Source organism: Ambystoma mexicanum, chromosome 6p (assembly GCF_040938575.1).
Source record: "Ambystoma mexicanum isolate Mex_15411 chromosome 6p, UKY_AmexF1_1, whole genome shotgun sequence".
Classification (NCBI taxonomy): domain Eukaryota; kingdom Metazoa; phylum Chordata; class Amphibia; order Caudata; family Ambystomatidae; genus Ambystoma; species Ambystoma mexicanum.
This window is the reverse complement of record NC_090935.1, coordinates 281,502,049-281,522,402: the sequence shown is the minus strand read 5'-3', so window position 1 is coordinate 281,522,402 and position 20,354 is coordinate 281,502,049. Positions and strand designations below refer to the sequence as shown.

Below are 20,354 nucleotides of genomic sequence, written 5' to 3'. Positions count from 1 at the left end.
CAAACCTCTGTGTGAGATAGAATGGGCAGATCAGGAGGAAGTAGACCAGATCCTCATCAAGTCCCATATCACACAGACACTTTGATGAAACCCTAGACCTTTGAACAGTGGGAGCAAATTTAGTTGAACCATAATTAATAGCCTCCTGCTTGTAGGTGAGTTAATGTGGTGTATCAGATTCTCCTTTCTCTCAACATATGTAACCTGGGAATACAAGGATTTGATTCTGTTCCACATTAGAGGTGTTGGGACTCACTGAAGTTTTGTAATCCTCAGACAGGTTACTTTTCTTTCACCCGCGTTTACATATGGTGACTGTCCACCCTGGTTTGTCAAAGTTCAAAATAACTTCTGTGTCTTTTGTAGCACTGATTCACAATGTACATATCTTTTTTCTTCCCCGTCTAATAAGGTATTTGCATGCTCAGTTTTCTGAGGCTTACATAAGTTTGATCGTTTTCTGCCAGCCGTTATTCACATTGTTCATATCATTCACAATCCCCCTTTCATATTGTATTTGCACAATCGGGTTTCTCAGGCTCTTGTAACCTTGATAGCTTCTCCAGCTGTTACACACAATGCTTGTATCTTGTAATGTTATATTCTCTGTCAGGATTCAAAGGCTCCCGAAACCTCATAGGCTTTCGTAGCCTTCACTCAATGTCTCTATTGGGTTTCTCAAGCTCCCATAACTTTGTTGGTTCTCGTAGCCTTCACTCAATGGGCTTCATTACGGGTACGGTGGTAACCGTGCCGGTGCTACTGGTGGGTTGCCGCCGGACCCGTAAATATTTGTGGTGCCTGACTTCTCGGTGCCACCGGGCAATTACAACCTCGGTGGCTCGGAATGTCAGGCGCTGGTACTGTGGGAATGGCAACACGGAAGCATCAGCAATGCTGTTAATGGTGCCGGTGCTTCCATGGCGGGTCTGCCTACCATGGCTACTGTGCTTACTGGCACCCTTGTTTCTGGACTGGCAGGGTCAGACTGAGGCTCAATGTCTCTATCAGGTTTCACAGGTTCCTGTAACCTCGTCGGCTCTCGTAGCCTTCACTCAATTGCCCTCATTACAACTTTGCTGGTTCGGAAACAACAGTGCTGGTAAGCTTACCAGCACCATTGTTTCTGGAGTGACAAAGTACAAGTCAGGTAGGCGGTTGCCGGGCAGACCGGTACCCACCCATAGACTTTCACAGAAGCACCAGCACCGTTGTTACCGGTGCCACTGTTTCTGTGGTCCCCATTCCCATAGTGTCCTAACATATTACCGGCACCTAGCTCCCGTTCCTCCAGGACTTGTAATGTCCTGGGGTTACCGGGAAGCTAGGTGCCGGTAACTGTTTACAAGTCTGGTAGCAGCCTGCCAGTTTTACCGGCACGCTTAATGCCGGACTTGTAATGAGGCCCACTGTCTCTGTCAGGGTTCTCAGGCTCCTGTAACCATATTGGCTCTCCCCGTTGCTAGTTCGCTAGGTAGCTAATGTCAGATGTGTGAGGAGTTTGGGGTCCCAGGCTCACTCAGGCGGTCTGGTCTCAGCATCAGTTACAGGCCTGAGGGCCTGACAAAGCTTCTACATGGTCATGCGACCAGATGAGAACATTTTGTTTCTGTCTTTGCCTCTCCTCCGACCTTGGCTTCTCGTCGAGTAGAATGCTAACCCTCAGGCTTTCAGCCATCGCTTTCTGTTAGGGAGAATTCTCGCCCAAGTGCTAAATTCCCTCTACCTTAGAGCCCTCCAGCTCTTTTGCTATATTTTGGGACTTTGAACTTTTCATTTTCAATGTGTTTTACTTTTGTGTTCTTTGGATATGGAGTTTTAAAACAACTCCTTAGGCATCATCTTTTTCTTGTGTGTTACACAGCACTTTCAGTGGCACAGGGATGTCTTTCAGACTTCCTAAGGTTTAAATACCTTCTCTCAGACTGACTACTGTGTATGTAAAGTTAAATTGACTTTACTAGTCTTTTTAAATTTACAGACCCATCACACACAATCTTCCTAGAGAGTGCTGGAGGGGGTGCCTAGCATATAAACACTCATGTAACAGTCAAATGTTACCCTTTCCCTCTTGAAATGGTTGGTGGCAGTGGTTTAGAACAAACTACCCATGTTTTTTCCGACCGCGAACACCGGTAGCTAAAAATCGAGTCAGCCATGTTTTTCAATATGGCGGACAAGACCTATCTGTAAAAACAGACTCCGGTCATCTTTTTTCACCGTTTCTTTTAGGAAAGGCCCTTCTTGTGTTTGTCTCTGCCTGCCAGGGTTTGGTCCCTTTCTTCGTTGGGCTTTGGCGGGCTTCAGTGCTGAAGCCCTCCTCTGGCGCTTCAGTGTCTAGGGTGGACAGGATGTGAGGGAGGTGCTCGAAACTCCCTGTGCTTATTCTCCTAGGAGACCTGAATGCACTCTGGCGTGATTGGCCAGCTGGCTGTCCAGAGTGCTGTTGAAAACCGGATACCCAGAGAGAAGGATACCATTTTGTGGTCTTTAAGGGACTCACACCTTAAATTGACGTTTAGCAAAGCTTGTGGCCTCTTCCCTGGGCAGTGCAGGAACCTCCCGACGTCCTCCTTCTTGTCCCCACGACTGAAGCTCAGGAACAGCAAGATCTGCAGGAAGTGCCAGTAACAACTGCCTCAGCTACAGCTTTTCTTCATCCATAAGATACTATGCTAACGCGGTGTGAAAATCCTTCCTGCTACGTGGAAAGTTTGTAAAACTTTCCCAACTTTGAAGGCTTGTCCTTCCGTAAACCGACATATAACTTTTCATCTGACCAACTACTTCTAAAAACCGTGGCAAAGACTTAACTGTTTACTACCAGAACTGTACTATCCTATCCAAGACTCTGAACCATTGACTTTGGCCCAGGCCTATTGAATTGAATTGCTGGTTGTAGTGAACTGAAACTATTTGCCCTACCTCTGAATGTATTGGTGATTTGATTCTTTTAACCTTGTCTTTTTACCCCCTTTTAAAGTAACTGAAGTGCCATTTGCTCCCACTGCAGGGGAGCTGAACTTGTTCAGAAACTGATTGGTTGTGTATTGCAGTAAATTAGATTGTGATATTGAGCTGCTCTTACTAATGGAATGTTTTCCAATTGACTGTGTAAATAAGTGTATATTCTTTTACCAAGAAACCTTGTGTAAGTGTTTGTTTGAACCACTGTGATTGCTAGTCCTTTGTGTAACCCCTTGTACTGATCACTTTAATCTTGAGATAAGTCTGGCTGCTCAACCACTACTACCACATTATTGTGTAGTACAGGCTTGTACCAAAGGTGAAATTGTACTTGCGCTTGTAGTCTTAATTGTGTGTAGTGTTTCCAAAGGGTACTGCATGTGATTCTAACACAAACTCGGCCTCCTTGATGCTGCAGGCTTTGCGGCCCTGTGTGGCTCTGTCTCTCCATTACGTCGATTCTGCAGAGGCTCGATTCTGCAGAGACTTGCCTCTGCGTAGCAGCTCTCCTCAGTAGGAGTCTCTCTCTGATTTTTACTTAGCAGGCTCAACTGCGTAGCCTCAAAGGGGGTGGCTCCCCTCTGGGGAGAAGGGACAAATTGTCCAGATTCGTCACAGCTCCTACTGCCATTTGTACCAGAAACTATAAGTCAACCATAAACTATATGTCAACAAGTTGGCGTCTGCCTTCCTGTAGCTTTACCCACCCCATTGTCTGTCTCCCTTCCTCACCTCAATTTATAAATACTCGTAAATACTCGTATATACTTGCCTTGTGTTCTTGCAGGTTTTTCCACTTGTACATTCCCTAAGTCTCTCATCACTAAGATGTGCTGCCTAATTATTGTGTATCTAGTTGATGTGTATTTGCTTTTGTTGTGTTATTCTCTACATCCTTGAATGTGTGTCAGCGCCATGACTCGATGTGTTGTACCATTTTCTTGCGCAATTGATAGCAGACTGATGATTTATCAAACATCTCAATAAATAAACCGTACCAAAGTACCACGTTAACACACACGTGTATTCATGAACACCTTTTCACTGTCATGCTGTTCAAAGAGCCTAGCTTTTTGAAGGTGCACAAAACATTGCCCTTTTTGCTTTTTTTTTGCATGATCAAAAGGGCTTCCTTTAAGTCACTGCAACTTCATAAAGGGGTTTTGCTCAATAAGTTCAATACGCAATAGGACCCAGATGCGAGCTGTACAGAGGCAGTGTGTTCTTAAAGGGCGTGCCCGAGTGGTGAGGCGAAAGGGCAGTGAGAACCTGCTCACGGATGCAAAGGCTGATTAACGAGAGAAAGACGTTAGAAAACCTGCGGGACAGGTTATTCAGCGCCTTCGAGTCCTACTAACGCTGTGCCAAGCGACCATAATGCTGGCATTTCAAGGTACATAGAACAATCAAAAACGGGACTGTTATACATTTGCAATATGTCCCCCTCTCTTGAGGTCTAATTGCGGTTTAGTAAACATGAAATTACCAGTAATTAACATTGTGAACATGAATTCGCCTTGTCTGGATAGTACCGAGCAGCAACGCCTCTACTTTGCTTCTGCTGTGTTCAACGAAATAATAATGACAATAATGTCATCCTTTTCACCCTACTCAGTTCATCGAACTTTGACACATGAAGGGCTGCGTCACCTTTTGTCCTGCAAACTGATCACATAAGAGAAGAACTCACCAAGCTATGGCCAAAATAAATGTACCTTCACAGGTAATATTTTGAGTAATACCACCCTGCTGAGTAATGTGACAATAAGTAAAATAGTACCCTTTAAGAACTGAATAGCCTGTAGGCACTAAGAGGTTTCATAATTTACCTAAGTCAACACCTCTCACTGTTTACCACCTTGGAACTGGCGGGAAGCTGAGTGAGCTTGCTGCGAGTAACACCTGTGGCTTTTGGGCTGCTTACATGCCACGTCATTGGACACATCAATCAATTTGTCTATATTATATTTATAGCCTGTAGGCCTAGGAGGCCGATGTAGGCGCATAAAAATATTCCACTGACCTACACTAAGCCAATGGTGACAGAGGATCTTCCTCCTCCATTGGGCGGCTGCATCGCCTGCATCTGCAGAAATCAGCATCTGCAAAGGATTTATTCATTCATTTGTAACGCACACACAGCCCAAAGGCATCTAGGCGCTGTGAAATATTTAAGGATCTGGTTACAGGTTTACACGTCTTAAATGGCAACCGTTTCGTTACATATTTACATATTAAGCAGTACATTTACACCAATTTAGTAATATAGTTTACTCATTGTTTACACATTTACACATGATCACATGTCCTTATTGTACATTTGGCTGTAGACCTACAAGACAGTGGCCCGTCATTCCGAGGTTGGCGGTAAGGGATAGCGTGCACCGGTAAGGAGTCCGGTGCCGGTAATCCCTTACCGCCCTACTACAAGGTCCCTTAGTGGGTCCCTCCTTGGACGGGACCCGTTAAGGGAACAGGGCGCAAATAACGGGCTTGACATTCGCAAGCCCGTTATTGGCGCCCTCCCCATTCCCATTGAGCCCTATGGGGGCTCAAATGGGAATGGGGAATGGATTGGTGAATGAGGATTTACCGGTCCCGCCAAGGTCGGACTAGACCGGTAAGTCCCCATTGCACCAATCCGGACACAGTACCGTTATTGGTGGCAGTCAGGGCGCAAATAGCGCCATGACTACCACCAAACTCGGAATGAGGGCCAGTGTGACTATTGCAGGGGGTCGGATCTAAAGAGAAAGGTTTTTAGATTTTTTTCTGAATAACGAAAAGGAGGTGTTGTTTCTCAGTTGGTGAGGTAGGGAGTTCCACAGTTTAGGTGCTATTGCTGGGAAGCTTGAGCCTCCTGCTCTCTGTTTCCTATGCCTAGGGGTGATAAGCAGGTTAGTGTTAACAGAACGGGGGAGTCTATTGGACTGCACTTTGCATATGAGGTTGCTAATGTATTTTGGAGCCTTGTTCGCAATGCATTTATGTGTTAGCATCAGAATTGACCATGCACACTGACTGCGCCTCCAAGTAGTGATGGCCTGGATAATATGAGCACCCTAAATCAAGACCTGAATGTAAGGTGTACACTACAAACTGAATAACGCACCCCCAGTTTTGGAAAAGAATGAGACGTGCAGATTTATGTTTATGTTTATTGAATTTATATAGCGCTTTAAGCCAAAGCACTTTACAATATAACTGGTACAAGAGTGAAAAAGCATATTTACAAACATGAGACAAGTCATTAGAACAACATGTAGAACAATTTACAAGGAGGAGGGGGAGAGTGGGGGAAGGTGAGGGGTGTACAGAGTCTGTTTTCTGGTCTGGGAGTGGGAGGAAGTGGGGAGGGGGAGGTTAAGGAGGAGGGGAAGGGAAGGGCGAGTGATCTGGTGTCCTCAGTGCTCTTAAGTGGTATCAGTGACAAATTTAAGGTCCTTAGGAAGGGGAGAGGTATAGGGAAGGGATTCAGGGGGGGGGTGAAGAAGGGCTTTCAGGGAGGAGCGGAAGGATGAGTAGGTGGGGGTGGAGCGGATGGGGAGCGGAAGGGAGTTCCAGTGTAGGGGGGCCAAGAGTTGGAAGGAGCAGAAGCGTGAGGAGGCACATGGTGCTGGTGGTAAAGTGAGGAGGTAGAGGTCTGCTGAGCGGAGAGAGCGGGAGGGTGAATAAAAAGAGAGGAGGGAAGAAAGGTATGGGGGCATGTCATGGAGAGATGTGTAGACAAGGCAGAGGAATTGAAATTTCAGTTGTGAGACGGAGGGAAGCCAGTTAAGTTGAGAGAGGGAGGAAGAAATGGAGTCTCGTGGGCCGAGGAGACATAGAGTACAAATAGAGTAGTGGTAGATGGATTTTAGGGGAGTTAAGTGAGAGACATGGAGTCCAAAGAGGAGGGACGAACAGTAGAAGAGGCGGGAGAAAATAAGGGAGGAGATTAGGAGTTTGGAAGCATGGAATGTGACAGAGGAGCAGATCTTGCGGTTGTTGAAGAGGTGGTGATGACAGGCTCGAGAGGTTAGAGAGATGTGGTTGGAGAAGGAGAGAGAGGAGTTGAGATGGATGCCGAGATTGCGGGCATGGGTAGATATGGGGATTTTGGAAGGTGGAGAGTGGGAAGGGGAGAGAGTGTTGGGAGGGAAGAAAATCACCTCAGTCTTGTCAGTATTGTGGTAAAGAAAGTCGGATGACATCCAGTTTTTTATGGCTGTGAGGCAGGAGGAAAGAGTGTGGTGAAGGTCAGGTGTAAAGGAAGAGAAGGAAAGAAAGAGTTGGGTGTCATCAGCGTAGAAGTGGTGGGAAATGCCAAAAGAGGAGATTACTGGCGAGAAAAGGGAGGTATAGAGAGAGAAAAGAATGGGACCCATCATGGATCCCTGAGTGTCACCATAGTTCAGGGGGAGGCTGGAGGAGGTACGGCCACCCCAGGAGACAGTGAAGGATCGATTGGAGAGGTAAGAGGAGAGCCAGGGAGAACAGAGCCTTTTGTAGCCGGGGGAGGACAGAGTGCTGAGAAATAAGGGGTGATCTACGGTGTCAAAAGCTGCTGAAAGATCAAGGAGGATGAGAATTGATGATTGCTTAGCATAGTGAGCAGTAAAGAGAGAGTTGAGGACGTAGGTGAGGGCAGTCTCAGTGGAGTGTTTAGGGTGGAAACCAGATTGAGAGGTGGGGAGGAGGGAGTGGGATGAGACGAATGCAGAAAGTTGAGAGTAGGCTAGGCACTCATGGAGCTTTGGGATAATGGGGAGAAGGGAAATTGGTCTGAAGTTGGAGGCAAGAAGAGGGCTAGCAGAAGGTTTCTTCAGGATAGGGATTATGGTGGCGTGTTTGAAAGCTGAAGGAAAGGTGGAGGAGGAGAGACAGGTGTTGAAGAAGACGGTTATGTAGGGAATAAGGAGATGGTGAATTTTGCGGATGAGGGAAGTCGGGATGGGATCGGATGGGGCGGCGGTAGGAGATGGGAGACACATGCAGGGGTGATAGGAGAGAAGGTGGACAAGTTGGCGGAGCTGGGAGAGAGGGAGGGGGAGGTGGGTAAAAGGGGGAAAGGAAGGAGCGGAGAGGATGTTCTGGCGAACAGATAGAATTTTGGATGAGAAGAAGTTAGCAAAGTCAGAGGGAGAGAGGGGAGAGTTAGTGGAAGGGTCAGAAGTAGGAGGGGAAAGAAGGCGGTAAAGGGTCTGGAAGATACAGTGGGGATGAGAGGCTTGTGAATGGAGGAGGGAAGAGTAGTAGGATCGCTTGGCAGATGAGAGGCAGGAGTTGTAGAGAGATTGATATGAGAAATAAGAGGATTGATTGGTCAGAGAAGGGGATTTGATCCAGCGTCGTTCAAGGCGTCAGAGGAAGCAGCGCATGGACAGAAGGTGGGAAAAGAGCCAGGGTTGGGAAGGTTTGTGAGAGGGGGAAAAGGAAGTAAGAGGATAGAGTTGGTCAAAACTGGAGGTTATAGAGGAGGACAGTGAGAGGGAGGCGAAGTCAGAGAGGAGGGGAACAGAGGGAGAACAGGAGTCAAGGAAGAGAGTAGGGTTGAAGTTGCGGAGGTCACGAAGAGAAAAGGAGGGAGAGGAGGGGGAGGAGGCGGAAGATAAGGGGGGAGGAGTGAGGGCGAAGGAGAGCAAGGCGTGGTCAGAGAGATAGTTGGGGAGAGACGATACAGGGGAGGAAGAGTGAGAAGAGAGAAAGATGCAGTCGAGCATGGAGCCTGAGGAGTGGATGGGGAGTGGGCAGGTGAGAGAGGAGGTAGGAGTCAAGTAGTGATAGGAGAGGAGAAGAATGAGATGTGGATGAGAGAGGGAGGTTGAAGTCGCTGAGGACTGAGAGAGGAGTAGGGGAGGGAGAGATGAGAGAGAGAAGATGGTCCAGGTCTTCATAGAAGGAGGTCTGTAAATAATGAAGAAGGAGATTGTGTGGGGATGAGTGAAAGATTTGAAGAGAATTTCAAAGGAAGAGAAGGTGGGGAGGGTAAGGGTAGGGAATGAGGAAAGACATTTAGGGTGAAAAATGAGGCAGACGCCGCCTCCGCGACCAGAGGGGCGTGAGACATGAGAGAAGGAGGAAGAGGGGGTGAAGAGATTGAGTCGGAAGAACAGGTTGAGGGTCGCAGTGGCTTTATTGCAGATGGAACAGGCGTTCCAGAGGGCAATGTTAAGGATGCTGGAGGGATTGGCCATGGAGAGATGGATAAGATTGGGGCGAGATGGGATTGTGTGGGGTGGGCAGGGGGGAAGGTGAGAGGAGGGGGTGGACATTAAGATGAGGGGACGGTAGACGAGGAGGAGGAGGAGGAGGAGGAGGGGGAGGGAGAGGGAGAGGGAAATGTAGGGAAGCCTATGAAGGGAGAAACAGATAAGGTGCATGACAGGGAGGGGAAAGGAGTAAGTGCTGGTGGGTGTAGGAGAGGTGAGAGCAGCAGGGGCCTAGAGTAGGGGTTGCGGCAGGAAGCTGTCAAGGGCCGTTGGAGAGATCAGCAGGGCAGCAGAGCGTCTAGGGCAGAGAGGTGAGTGGCAACAACCATGAGGAGGCGCTAGGGTCGAGGGCCAAGGAAATCAACAGGGGTTGAGGATAGGGGTTGCTTGCAGCAGGATGTTATCAAGGGCAGATGAGGAGAACAGCGTGGCAGCAGAGAGTCCAGGGCAGATGAGGAGAACAGCAGGGCAGCAGAGCGTTTAGACATTGGTGCTCTGAAGGGTTTTGTATACTAACATCACAGTGCAAAAACACCAAATAAAAAACAAAACAAATCCCAGTACCCATCTTTTCTCCCTTGATAGCACAACACATCCCTCAATTTCTTCCCTCTTAATGGGGCAATGATCTCTGTACTGCTACACTGTCCAGTCAAAAATAGTCTGTGTGGACCCCAACTGCACACTGTGTTCCAAACTTTTTAATAGAACAACCATGTGGAAGCAAATATCATATGAAGCAATATTTTACAATGAATACACCAATATTCATGCCAATTAATGCCACATACAGAAGAACTGATGGAGTCTCACACTCAACATATGAATAGGTGATGTGTTTATAGTGCATTTTGCATCAAAGAAAGCCTATATTCATGTGGGAAAATAGATATTACAACACAATTGACTCACAAATACTTACAACACTCTGTGAATCTTAAGAAAGGAAAACACTGGAAATTGAGGGCATAAGAAACCCAAGTGTTTCGAGGCATGTGTCCCTTCTTCAGGGGTTACCCTCCAAGTATTATTAAAAAAACTATACAAGTGCATTTAAGTCAAAATTAAACATTCTTAATTTTAATTTAATTTTAATTTTTGTAATTAGTCAAATTAGATTTTACCAGACACTAATATTACACATGAATACAAACATATACATGCGTGCAAATACACATTTCTGGACCACATTACACATTTTAAAATCATCATAGTGAATATAAAATCCTAGAATTCTTGAGAGTTTTAAAAAAAGTATATGTACCTATTTCTCACTATTCCAACACCTCAATATTATTAAAAACACTTAGTGCTACTCATACTGCACTAATAGTGTTGTGATACCTTGCACAAATAAGCACGATAGGAATAAAGGGCCTGATTCACAGAGTGTTTTCCAATGGGATTGCGCCGGTATCAAATGCTTCTGTGAATCATGCCCAAAGTGTGGTTTAAAGGTCTATGCACAGAAAATACATATGTGCAAATAAGCACCATTCATATAAATACATAGACATCAGTGTTATTATTGGTCAACATTGAAATGATATAGTCCGTAATGCACTGTTGATGATCCCAGGACCATGTGCTAATATACAAATACATAGTAACAGTGCAATTGTGGGTATCAGTGCACAGTTGCTGGGTAAAGAGACAGAATTTGAATGGATAGAAATCAGTATTCAAATAATGTACGTACAATTGTAGGAATCACCCAAAAAGACAGAGTTAAAATGACCTACTCACCCAAATGTTCGAATTTAGCTAGTACCAAATGTTCTACTCATCCAAAATTTTGAATTACTTTTGTATAAAAACCTTACCTCTTTTTCTTTTTTTCTTTTTTTCTTGCTCCTTTTACTTTCTTTTTCCTTTTTTCTCTGCAAATGCAAATTTGTAATTAATAAATATTATTTACTTTAATACATTTCTTAATGCATTGTTCAGTTGTAAAAAAATCTATTTTAATTTAATAATAAGGTATTTTTACTGTAGTCAAATTATGCAACGAAATGTAATGTTTATGCTTGTTCACTAGATGGTATATGAGTCCATTGTTTGTATTGCGATTCTACTATTTACATTACGTCCAATGACATTTTCATTCTTCCGGTTGCCATTTTTTTAATTTGAAGATTTGTTTTGCAGGAGTAAGCATCCGGTCTTTCCTTTGTCCCTGGATTTTCTGTTTTTTTTTTTTTTACTTGATCTGTGGATTCTTTTTTTTCCTAATGGTTTTGGAACTTTTTTCTGCGTCGTAAAATCGCTGGAGTCTACCGTTTTTGTGTCGATTGTTTGGGTTTTCTAATTTTTTGCATGGATCTTGATTCATGGATTTCGGATGGATTTTGTTTTTTTTGGGAACTTGGATTTTCTTTTCTTGGCTGGACCTTTATGGCTTTGGAATCAACGATTTCGTGTTTTTTGAATTCAGAGTTTCTTTTTCGTTTCTTGGATTGACCTTAATTAGGCTTTTCCTGGATTTACTTCGCATTTTTCCGAACCACTCGACAGTGGTGTAACTTTACTGAAAATGTTGGGGTGGACATAACTACTGAAGGAAAGGGGTGGGATGGAGAAAACGTGGATGGTGGATCTGAGGAATAACGCTAAACTACATCACCAGAAGAATCACTTACCAACGCTCTGTTATAACTTGCATAAGACTTGCGGTGTATCTTTAAAATTAAATTCTAAAGGCACACCAGACTTCGGAAAGTTTAGAATTCACTGCATTGACAACAGTAACAAATGCACATCTAGCAGATTGATAACACATACCATGCTTGCTTTATCAAGATGCCCAGAATAAAGTCATGTCACAGTAAGAAAGGGCTAGATTGACTGCCCCAAAATGCCAGTCTGAGTCTAGCCATGTAATATTTCATATCTGCCTTCTTGATGCCCATAAACAAATGCCACACCTACCAAGCACCTCTCGCACACACATATACATACATACACACACGCTCAAAATTCATACCCATTCACTGTGGACGGCATCACAGCCTTTCAACCTTTTCAAATAAAAGAGGCCTTGAGCCACAGGGGTGGCCCCCAGCACATGCCACCATGTTGCCAGTCAGCACTCAGCGTTCTTGTAAGACAGCAATATATTAATGTATATCTATTTTCTTACTGGGGCTTAAAATTTGCACTCTGCAATGCTCGCATCACAAATAGTTTTTTCTCATCTCATGGGCTACACCAAAGTGTTATCAGCTCACTGCCTTCTAACACTGGTTCTTCACACCAGCCAATTGCTGACAAAGAAGGGTTTGGAGCGCTTCAGTGGGCATTTAGTTTTTAAGCTCCCTGCTGGCAGGCCGCCTCGAGATAATTGGTGGCTATTAACCTTATCTTTGCCACCATTGTAATGTATGCACCCCACGGTGGCTCAGACTGTTTTCGCTCTAAGCAGTGGTCCCCTAACCATGTTGAAAATGGGCCCACACACATTTTCATTCCTGCCTGCCACCCAACTTCATTCAACCCAGAACATACAAACAATGCATTATTTATCATTCATTCAGACACAAAAGTCAACACACATATGCTTGCACACACTAACTCACTCACACACACATGCACCCAGCACCTCAATTGCAATGCACTGTGTGCATACAACATTCATATGTACAGTACATACACAATAACACACGCAAACAGTGGTGCAGCGGCCATTAAGCAGACCATGTTTTATCCCCCACTTGCCCTGACACCCGAAATGTTGGGCTACGTTGACTTGACCTGGCTGAACTACATTGCTATGGCAGGACCTGACAAACAGTGCTTGGGTGGGGGAGGGGTGCACTTTTAACAAAGGCCTGGCATTTAGTAATAATTTAAAGCATTTCATTGTTAGCACCAGAATTTGTATGCATACATTTTTAGGCAATTGAAATCATGATGGGTGACTTGGTACATGGATGTCAGGGGAGTGAGCAGGGCATGGGAGACAGAAGGCAGCTCATTATAACAGTTCTCAAGTGTGTGTTTCTGACACGGAGAGTCAACAGCTTTTAACATTTAAGCTGACTAGAATAGTCTCATTAGAATATGCAGATGCAACCACAAAGTTTGCCCCTCTCCCGGTGACTCCCGCTGTCTCTAAAAGTTAGCCCCTTACTACAGGGTTAGCCCACAGTCAGGGAAAGCCCTAGGATTTGCAGGGCTCTAAGTGGCAAAAGATGGGGCCCTCGCATAAATGATGTAAACAATTAGTCATTAATATCTGTAGGTATCAAATAAACTGACGTTCAATTTCTGAATTGTAACTGTTAATATTACGGCCGTTGCAATATCAGGAGTGAGGCTTATTTTGGAGTAGCCGACCGAGTGATCTGAATCATTTGTAGAGATGGGGACCTCAAAAGAAAATACTGTGCAAGGAAGAGCAGGGCAAAGAGTAATGAAGATCACTGGTAAGTAATCCAAACATACCTAATGTGACTGCACGTTCCAATGATGTAACGGCAGGGATTGGTCCTGGGCCAGACAGGGCAAAGTGCCTTTGTTGCAGGATAGTACAATCCTAACAAAGCCCATTTACCAGAAAGGTACTGAGACAGCCAGAGTAAGCTGGTCTGCAGGTCTTAAAATGTCATAAAAAGGGCTCAAGTCCAGAAAAAAGTGTGGGGATCATTGACATACGCACAGGGACTGAGTGTATCCTAAAGTGGAATACGCAAATTTAATTCAACAAGCCTTTCCTAGAAATGAGCATTGTCATTCACAAAATGAATCAATACCCAAAAAAAAGAAGAAAAAAAAAACAGCTAGAGGAGATTTTCCTAGAAAACATCTGCCAAGCATAAAAGGTGTGCACCCTTTTAACCCAAAGATCTATATTGAAATATTCTATGGAAAGCAAAATATCAATACAACACATGTGCTTTGAAGACACAGTCAAATCCTGGTGGGCGAAAATTTGAGCAAACAAGCTTTTATGCATGCTAACCTGAAAAACACCCAAAGGGGATGGAGTCAGCACTGAGAAAGAATTGAGCGGACGCAGTCAACCCACATGTAATCTCAACTTGTACCATGAAAATCAGCACAGGGCCAGGCAGAACATCTTCAGTCCAGCAACCTGTCTTCCCACATTCATGGACCTGGTAAATCATCATAATAAATGTGCCCTCTGATCCTTTATCCTCCTCACCATTATGTGTGGCTTTCAATAATACTCTGTTTTATAAATTGGACCTGAAAAGTACACACAGCATAATTATAGTACTTCAGCAATATAGGAATTCTTATTGCAATATGTCAAACAATAACAGCAGAAATGTTGCGTTATTTTAACCCCATCTTGAAGACTACAAATACCAGAATGCAATTCCACAAAATTATAAAGAATGGCTTGTAGGCTGTCTTTCAATACTTAATCATAACAAAAGATAATGTGAAATGGTAACCTTTTGCATCGTTTGACATAGTCATGCTTTATATGATGCGAGTGAAATATGACATTCTCCACCAAAAAAAAAATGTATTTAACAGACTAAATGTGAACATATGAATACTATCTATGAATACCACCCAGTCCAGCACCATGGCAGTGGCTGCTGACTTTGAGTCAGACCACCAGCCAGGGTGAGGGACTGAGCTGCGCAGGGTATACCTGCCACCCGCTTTATCTAATGAACAGCACAAGCCTGGCTGGGCTCATCAGCCAGGCTTGCACTGTCCAATTACTTAATTGATGCAGCGGCTGCAATGTGGCCCCTCCAGCCCTGCCCTGCCCGCGCCAAAAGATGGGCATGCCCCTTTCCCCCCTATAATTATGGCCAAAGGCCTCGAACTGCAAGCACTTTTTTATTGTTTCTAGTCTAACGACCATTTCAACTATATTAACATGTTTTTAAATGGTAAGTAGTCATTTAAAGTTACTGTTCTGAATTTTTTTGCTCTTTCCTTTAATTTTTTCATGGTTTGGACATGTTGTCTTGATCTTTTATGTAGATTTGTTACACTTATTTTTTGCATGATGCTGTTTTCCTGTAAACCCTGCTCATTTTGTAGTATTTAAAAAAATGTCCAAATGGATCGTTTTGTATTTCCCATCATGATATTTAGACCATGGTGCCAGTCTTCTAGATTGTTATTGGTTTTTCGTGTTTCTTCTGTTATGTCTTTATAGCAATTCCAGTACTCTATTTACACCTTCAGTTGTTTCCTTCCAAATCTAGTCTGGGTGTTTATCCAAGTCCCCTCGAAGTAGTTGAAAAATCTTTCTAGTAGGCTTTCATGGCATGGAAAATAGCGCTGTTTTACTGTGGTCATGTATGCTTTTACTATTTCAGTTTTAGGAACGCATATTAATGCGCATAACCTTTTTTATGTTGAATTGAAATTCACTGTCAGAAATGTACATTTGCTGCAGGCCATGTTTCTGAATATTTCTCCATAAAGTAACAACCTTGTATTTCAGTTTTTTTTAAAGCTCTTCATGGCATCTCAATCTCGGCACGAATACTGTACATCTGTGTGAATGGTTGTTGGACAGCTTTTAAAGGTTTCATTCATCATCCACTGTTCAATGATTACTAGTCGTTGCACATTTTATTCACTAGCAAACATCAGGTGTTTGTCGTCATTGCTTTCACCTTCGTGATACACAAACTTTTCACCCTGCAGTGACATTTTCAGGTGTTCATGTATTCGCAAACCAGTAATGTTTTTTGGGATTATTGGCATATTCTGTTTAGATGCTCTTTGATAAATGACTTGTTGTTTTAATAATTTTGCACAAGGCATTTCTGCTGCTAAATGTGGCGGCAGTTCTCCCAAAATTTGTCTCACTATTTGACCAGCATCCTCTATGGCTTTGCGTTTCAGTACAGTTATTTTTCTTTTGACCTCTATTTTTGAAATATTGGTTTTCTGGTTGTGATTTCTTATGTATTCGATGGTGTCATTTTTTGTGCATGCCTGTGCATGCCTTTCCTCTGCAATCTAACTTGAGATACTCCACTCATTTCCACCAGGTTTTATCTACACTCATTCTTTCCATATTATATATAGATTGACATAGCTGTTTTTTCCCCTTGTGCAAAATCATGTATTTTGCTTTCTCCATATCAGTTACTCCTATAGCAATAAATCACATATTTTTATTATTACTTCAGTAAACTTAGTTTATACCATTCCATTTATAAATATGCCCTTTCACATTAGGTTGACATGTTTTGCTTTCTTACCTCAAACACGTTAGTTTTGCCACAAATAAATACTCCTTTCCTGATGTTCGTACACTTGTCCCTTATGTCCTCACAATCGACAGTTTAACAGATTTTCCTGTTAAAGCATTTGTTTTCTCGTCCTGTAACTTTGGACTCGCGTTGTTTGCTGTCCAATCACCTCTCACATGTTGTGTTTCGGGAAGTCATTGCGAACGCTTTGTTTCTTCTTTTTTAGTGAATATTACTATTAATGCCTATTATTTGCAACTCCAATTTATTTATTTTTACTTTGTAATACGGTAAATACCCTGATATTGACATGCATGGGACACTTTCGGACTAATTGCTAATTCCAACAAATAATCTGCGGTCATTTCCGTCGCAAACAACTCATCCTCGGTAGAAGAACCCAAATCCCAATGGTATATTACAGTGAATGCAAGTAGACTTGTGTCTGTAATTGATCCAGCAATCACTGTTTCTGTTCAGCATCTGAGTAATTTTACTCCTACACCAATTTGCTTTGAAACCCTGCAAAGTACAATGTGTACCGAGACTGAGGGAGAATTTAAACAATAATTACAAAAGTCATCCTATTTTATAGAGTCATAGGGCCTCATTCCGAGTACGGCGCTAACCAATGGCGCTATTAACGCCTTGGTTGACGCCATACCCGGACCGGCAGCGCCTTGGTGGATGGCGGAATTACCGCCCCATTCCAAGGTTGGCGGGGCGGTAATTCCCCATTCACCAAGGCTCTTCCCCATTCCCAAATGAGCCCCCATAGGGCTCAATGGGAATGGGGAAGATGCAAATAACGGTGACCGTTCATTCCGGTCACCGTTATTGGCTTGGAGGCCCCTTTGCGCCCTCGACTTTAACAGCTGCTCAAAGCAGGCGTTAAGGGCGAGGACGCAAAGGGAACTCGGAGTATGGCGGTAAGGGATTACCGCCACCGGTCTCGTTACCGGTGGCCGCTATCCCTTACCGCCATACTCGGAATGAGGCCCATAGTCACTTACAAGGCTCTCATAGGCAGACATGTAGAGAGCACCCAACGTTGCACACTCTGTAAACAGATGTTTTGCGGTTTCCAAGAAGCTGTGAAGTTTACAGACACGAAAATCTCTTTCGTCTAAAGATAGTTTCAACTGAGAGCCCAATACTGATAATAATGGAAGTTGATTTTTTCGTAGGCACAATAAAAGCGTGCATATTTCAGGATTGTGACTCTGAATAATATTTAGTTGTGGTCTTTTGAACTTATGCATTACTCTAGACACGTGCCTATGACTTTTTAGGTTGGAAATATGATCAGAATTTTTGTTCCGGTCCCTTATGTCATATTTTGCTTTGAATGAGGCTTTGAACACCTGATAGCCGCCCCTTGCTTCCCAATTTGGAAACCAATTTATAGTTTGAATGTTAACATTGTGAGGTTGTCGTAACTTATCACCTTCAGTAAGACGATTCCTCCTGTAATTAGCACCCACGATCTTCAAAAGAGGGCATGCTGGTGCTAACTTGAACTTTATGTGTAATTCTCCCCTCTTCCTCTCGACTTGTCCCCCTAATTAAATCAGGCCCAGTTCCAAACGCAACAGTTCCATTGATACTGAGGGTCTGAGTTTCAAAATCTTCCTCCAAAAGGCTCTCTTGACTCGGTTAAGCCAACTTAGATCTTTCATTCTCAGATATTCCAGACTGTATGTTATAGCAGGCCAGAAACACGGTCTGTATAAAGTTGATCTTCCTCGAGGGAGAAACCCGCAGTCTGATGCGCAAACCAGAATATATGAGTTAGTAGGCTAGCTTTTCTTTTCTTAGTACATATACAATGAGCGTAGTCCATTGCTGCACTCATCTCTAACCCTAAATATGGGTAGTGTTCTATGTAATCAATGTTTCCAACTTTGGAGGTCATTACTACTCTGCTAACTTTCGTACTGGAAATCAGCAATGTCTTGGTTTTCTCAACATTGATCACAAAGTAATTCTCCTTTGCATAACGGGCCAGTTCTTCCAACATGGATCTACATCCTGAAAGAGAATGATCAAAAAACGACGAGGTCGTCAAAATATGAAATGCAAGCAATTCTCATTTTGCCAATCTTAGGAGGGCCTTTTGAACTGGAAAACATCCGCTCTGGCAGGTCTGCTACGTAGAGGTTAAATAACAGGGGAGCCATCACGCAACCTTGCTTGACTCCCATGTTTAGCTTCATAGATGAGGTCACTATACCATTGTTATCCAAACAAACTCTAACGCCCATATCTACATGAAGGCTCTGGATTAAGTTGAGCAACCACCCCAGGCAGCCCAGAGTCTTCATCTTGTCACAGAGTCTTGTCCTGTTTACTAAGTCAAAAGCTGACCTAAAGTCAACAAATGTTATATACAGGACTGAAGCTTCCTTTTGTACGGACTCAAGGATCAGACAATCCAATAATCAAATGTTATGGGTCGTAGAGGAACCTGGTCGACACCCGTCCTGGAAGCCATGAAGAATATTGTTAGGCTCGGTCCAGGCCTGGGTCTCCTTGAAGACAAAACCTGAGAACAACTTACCGGACACGTCTAACATGGACAGCAGTCTGTAATTTTGCAGCAGACTCCAGTCTCCTTTTTTGTAGACAGGAATCAATACAGACTGCCACCTGATTCGGTATCATGTGCTCAGTACAAACCTTATTGAGTAGAACTTCTAAAAGGGAATCCCAGCCTACAGAGTCCTTTTTTAGGACTACGTTAGCTAGTCCATTTGGACCGGGAGCCTTAGAAAATTTTAATTTGTTAATGGCAGTTATTATAGTTTCAGAAGAAGTATCTGCCGGCCAACACTTGGAATTCTTTATGGTCTGCGAAGAGGAGATTATGGCAGAAGACTTCATCTTTTCCCCAATATAATTTAGCTAGGCCTAGTCACCAATGGGGTTTATAATCTGGGTCTGTTTTGGACCTTTGACTAAGGAGAATAATTGCCATATTGTCCTCATCTTTTTACCACAGAGAGCCCCTACCATTCTCTGCCACTGTGTGTTCCTCACAAGAATTTCCAGCTTTTTAGCCAAATTCGATATCTGTTGTTAATCTTATTCGACACGCGATGTAACTAAACATTCAAAAACCCAGAAACTTTGTATCCATCCACGTCCTGGAAGCTGACCAAATACATTTCTAACCTGATACAGTCAGGCTGTCACAAATTCGATGCCCTTTGTATTACAATCACAATCAGTGTTACCAAATGCACAATTTCCCATTAGTTAATATCTATACACTGCACAACCTCAAACCAAGACCAAATATCAACAAGTAAAGACAATTTACCTTCATTATAGAAGCACGTAACCCACCTGCATGTGCTATGTCAATACTGAACTCTATAAATGTAACAGAGAGACACCACTGTAATCCCCTGACCATCAAGTCAAGCGGATTTGCGTTAGTGTGTCCATAGACAGAGGAAATTACAGTTATGTGAAACTCTCCAACAGCCAGAAGTATTGCAACTCACCCAGCAGTGCCTGGAAGTCGTTCTCACAGAACACAGGTATATTGCTGACTGGGAGCGAAACCGCAAGGCGTAAGCGTTCAGAAATAGAGACAGACGTCCTATATAGCAGCAACCAGACAGTTCAACCACTAGAGCCACACAGAAAATATAAAGAACTGGCAAAACTGAATGCCATCTTGGAAGAGCTAAGATTATTGGTTGCAGTCACAGCTAAACATTAACTTGAGGGTACTCATATTGTTGGCTGTGCGTCCAATACAGCAAACAACTTCAACCTTAGTCAAAATAAGTGCCTAATCACTTAAATACAACATAAAAATAACAGGTTAACCGTGTTGCACAGAAGATTAAAATCAGAGAGAAAGTACTGCCATTAAACCAAAATTCCTGCTAGAGCATTATACCGATGCCACACATTAAACCTTCCATTATATACCACAGATTTCAAATCATCAAATAAATATCACTCAAACTAAACAATTCGGATCAAA

The 20,354-nt window shown here is 43.5% G+C and overlaps 1 protein-coding gene across 3 annotated transcripts in view; it reads right to left on the bottom strand.

The window, feature by feature from the left end:
* RAB27B (RAB27B, member RAS oncogene family) overlaps positions 1–20,354 on the bottom strand; it is a 567,811-nt gene that overhangs the window by 309,554 nt on the left and 237,903 nt on the right. For 2 of the 3 annotated variants that reach the window (XM_069627003.1, XM_069627004.1), the window contains one exon: positions 10,982–11,038. The exons of the other annotated variant lie outside the window; for it this stretch is intronic. The gene's annotated coding sequence lies outside the window, so the exon portion shown is untranslated. The remainder of the gene's footprint in view (positions 1–10,981; positions 11,039–20,354) is intronic. 3 annotated transcript variants of the gene reach the window in all.